This window comes from Chiloscyllium plagiosum, chromosome 11 (assembly GCF_004010195.1).
Source record: "Chiloscyllium plagiosum isolate BGI_BamShark_2017 chromosome 11, ASM401019v2, whole genome shotgun sequence".
Lineage (NCBI taxonomy): Eukaryota > Metazoa > Chordata > Chondrichthyes > Orectolobiformes > Hemiscylliidae > Chiloscyllium > Chiloscyllium plagiosum.
The window spans coordinates 44,314,641-44,319,235 of NC_057720.1; the positions used below are offsets into that span (position 1 = coordinate 44,314,641).

The following is a 4,595-nucleotide window of genomic DNA, read 5'->3' on the forward strand; positions in this document are numbered from 1 at the left end:
CATCCAGCATTCCTTATACCTACCAGCCTTCCCTTTCACCCTGACAGGAATATACTTTCTTGTTATCTCATTTCTGAAGGCTTCCCATTTTCCAGCCATCCCTTTACCTGCGAACATCTGCCTCCAATCAGCTTTCGAAAGTTCTTGCTTAATACCGTCAAAATTGACCTTTCTCCAATTTAGAACTTCAACTTTTAGATCTGGTCTATCCTTTTCCATCACTATTTTAAAATGAATAGAATTATGGTCGCTGGCCCCAAAGTGCTCCCCCACTAACACCGCAGTCACCTGCCCTGCCTTATTTCCCAAGAGTAGGTCAAGTTGCACCTTCTCTAGTAGGTACATCCACATAGTGAATCAGAAAATTGTCTTGTACACACTTAAGAAATTCCTCTCCATCTAAACCTTTAACACTATGGCAGTCCCAGTTGATGTTTGGAAAGTTAAAATCCCCTACCATAACCACCCTATTATTCTTTCAGATAGCTGAGATCTCCTTACAAGTTTGTTCCTCAATTTCCCTCTGACTATTCGGAGGTCTGTAATACAATCCCATTAAGGTGATCATTCCTTTCTTATTTCTCAGTTCCACCCAATGGAGAAATTTATGAAGAAAAACACCTTTGACCACAAGCCCATCAGGAAGTGGTCAGCACGTAGTGTCCTCAAGACCTTTGGGAAGAGGAGAGGGCGGATCCCGTTGAGCAGTTCTCTGGGCAAACTGTCAAAGTCATTTGGCAGAATACCTCATCGCCAGAATTTTCCAACAACCACCAAGACCATGGCTTGGCTGGTAGTGAGAAGGGCTCTGTTGGTGACATCCTTTATGCATGCCCGTACTCTCCTCCCCACCGCACGCTGCCCTCGAAGTGGCTGTGGAGGGGACGAGACTGTCACACACCTCCTGGAAGTCTGGAGAGGAATGCCGTGGTGTTTGTCGAGGATCGCCTTGAGCAGCTCTGTGATGCAGGACTCCGTGCTCTTCGGTCTGTTACCCGGGACGCACACCGAAACAAACGTCAACTGTGGCTGGAGGATCATCAACTCAGTGGAAACTGCTCTTTGGTCTGCCTGAAACCTGTTAGTCTTCCAACTGAAGGAGTTGACCCCGACTGAGTGTTGCAGACTGGCACACTCCAAGATCCAGGACTACGTGTTGTCGGACGCACTGAAGCTCGGGGCAGCTGCCGCCAAGGCATGATGGGGAAAGACCACTGTGTAAGGTCTGCCTGCTGAAGTAGAACTGGGGGGCTTACTCAGTAATTGGGTTCCGCTGACGTCTCAACTAAACACCTGGAATGGTTTACATAGAGACTTGTATATACAAATCATTCAGTCTGATCTCTGTATGTAAAGACACGCAATGTATACATATGAATGGCATCACCAACTGTACAGATATCAAAATATTTTTATGAATAAAGTATTTTTTGAAATAAAAAAGTTTCCTATACTAAAAGGATTTCTACAGAGTTGTCATTCACTATGCAACCACATTTTTCACAAAATACTAACAACCTTCAGTCAAATACTGAAGGTTGTTGATTATCTTCATCAATATAACATTGTAAATGAGGGGTCATTAAGTTTGGTGTTCTTTCTTTAATTGAGTAGCCAATTTTCTCTCCTCGTTTGTCTGCATCATCCAGGTATTGTTCCTTTCAGCATAGATGTTCCTTTTAAAAATCCTGAAACTGTCCCATGTCTGCAACCCTTCAGTATTATATTCAATATTTCCATTTGCCAATCATTCAGGGCACACTTGATGCCTTAATTTATGCTTCTTAAAATCTTTTCCACGGATTTCATTTTCAATCTAAATATCTTCCAGCTTTTAAATGCTCTTTCGCACAATTTACAGCAGAATCTAGAGGCGGAATTTTCCCAGCCTCTGAGCAATGAGGGAAATTACAAGAAAGTTGGAAAAATATGGTAAGAATGAGAAAATGAGATTTACGATGTCAACAATACAAAATCGATTTTGTATTTGAGGTTGTTTTTTATAGATATTTTTATTAGAAATTTAACATTTTTACAAGTTTACAAAAAGAAACAAAACTCTCAAATATAAACATTGATATACAATTAAATCAAATATACAATAGCCAAAATTTAACAAAAGATTAAAAAAAACCGAAAAAGAAAAAAAAAACAAAACTCAACTATCTACTAATCTAAGCTACAACTAACCAGAGTGTATATTTAAGTCTCTTACATGCTCGGAATGTGTTAACATCAGATGTAATAAAACCCGTATTCGTGCGGGATTCCTCTCCTAAGGTGCCCCGGACCAGCCAGGTTTGTAATCTCAATTAAATAAAAGCCCTGGTTAGGATAGCTGAGATATCTGTATTTATATAATTCAAAAAGGGCTGCCATATTTTATAAAATAATTTGGTCTTTCGGGGCCCTCAGCCACCCAGTTCACCAAAATATTTTTCCTTGCACAGAAAGAAAGAATAGAAAATAGTCTCTTCCCGTACATGTCCAGGGAGGGAAAGTTCGAAAAGCCCAAAAGGAGAGATACAGGGTCAACTTTAATTTCCGTTCCTAAAATTTCTGTCAGGGTACTTGCTACTTTAATCCAATATCTACGGATCTTATGACAGGTCCATAGGTAATGTACAAGAGTGCCCATCTCCATTTTGCATTTGGGACACATTGGAGATGCTCCTGCCTTAAATTTTGCCAGTCGAACCGGTGCTATATGGGCCCTATGAAGTATCTTCAGCTGGATAGCCTGGGTTCTGTTAAAAATAGTAATTCTTCTAGCATTTTCCCAAATATCATTCCATGTTTCTATAGAGATTTCTAGTCCCAAATCCTGATCCCATGTTTTAAGCAGATTATCCATATCTAAGGGTATAGGTTTAAAGTGAGAGGGGAAAGTGGGGTAACATCTTCACACAGAGGGTGGTGCGTGTATGGAATGAGCTGCCAGAGAAGTGGTGGAGGCTGGTACAATTACAACATTTAAAAGGCATCTGGATGTGTATATAAATAGGAAGGGTTTTAAAGGATGTGGGCCAGATGCTAACAAATGGGACTAGATTAATTTAGGATATCTTGTCAGCAAGGACAAGTTGGACCAAAGGGTCTGTTTCTGTGCTGTACATCTCGATGACTTTCTTACCCAGAAGAAGGTCAGTGGCTTTGAACAACATGAGGTGACCTATTGGTGGCTGGTGATCATCCTTCTCACCTGCCCCTCTCTCCCTTCCTCTCTCCCACATCCTCACATGACCATGGTGTGTGTGTGTGTTAAGCCAATGGATCAGAGCTCAGCTCTGCAATCCTGCCACATCCAGTCATGAATGGTGGTGGACAAATAATCAACTCACTGGAGGAGGAGATCCCACAAATATCTCCATCTTCAATGATGGAAAACCCCACACATCAGTGGCAAAGATAAGGCTGAAGCATCTGCAGCAACCTTCAGCAAGAAGCCAAGTGGATGATCCATCCCAACGTCCTCCAGTGGCCCGCAGTATCACTGGTACCAGTCTTCAGCCAATTTGATTCACTCCGTGTGATATCAAGAAACAACTGGAGGCACTGGATGTTACAAAGGGTAGGGGCCTTGACAGCATTCTGGCTATAGTACCTCAGACCTGTGTCCAGAACTTGCTGCTCCCTGAGCCAAGCTGTTCCAGTACAGTTACAACACTGGCACCTACTCCAACAGTGTGGAAGATTGCCCAGGTATATCCTGTACACAAAAAGCAGGACAAATCCAATCTGGTTAATTACCACCCAATCAGTCTACTCTTGATCATCAATAAAGTAATGGAAGGTGTCATCAATAGTGCTGTCAATAATAGTCTACTCAGTGACTCTCCAACTGTGTTCTGCCAGGCCCACTCAGTAGATACCTCCATGTTCCCTTCCGAGCTACTCACCATCTGATTTGGAAATATATCACTATTCCTTCAGTGTCGCTGGGTCAAAATTTTGGAACTGCTTCCTTAACCGCACTGTGGGTGCCCCTACACCGCTTGTGTACGGCAGTTCAATCTCCCCACTATCTCCTGCAGGGCAAATGGGGATGTAACCGAACCAAAATGTCTACATCCATGAATATTGTTTTTATATTCAATGATATGCAGTTTATGACCTCATTACAGCCTTGGCCAAGTATGGACAAAACATAAAAATTTAGAAGATAGGAGCAAGAGGAGGCCACTCATCACAATCACGGCAGACCCTCCAACTCAATAGCCTCATCCTGCTTTCTCCCCATGACCTTTGATCCCATTCTCCCCGAGTGCTATATCTAGCCACCCCTTGAATACACCAGAATTGAAAAAAATGGCTGAACTTGAGGAAACGTGAGGGGACCTACTGTTGACATCATGGCCGTATGTGATCGAGTATCGTATCAAGCAGAAAATGTGGATTCAATACCAATGAGTGGGAAAATGCTTGTTGAGGTCATACCTGGCACAAAGGGTGGACATCAGGACAGCTCCAGGATATCTCTGCAAAATTTTCTCAGGGTAGTGCTGTACTGTCAGAAGTATTGACTTTCAGAGCAAGTTTAAGCCAAGGTGCTCTCACTGATAAGCTCCACTGGTCCCTAGGCATCATTTAAAGAA

General features: G+C 42.4%; 1 protein-coding gene across 1 annotated transcript in view; it reads left to right on the forward strand.

Annotated features, from left to right (window-relative positions):
* The window catches only part of agbl4 (AGBL carboxypeptidase 4), an 862,393-nt gene that overhangs the window by 133,612 nt on the left and 724,186 nt on the right, over positions 1-4,595 (forward strand). The gene's annotated exons all lie outside the window — the stretch shown is intronic.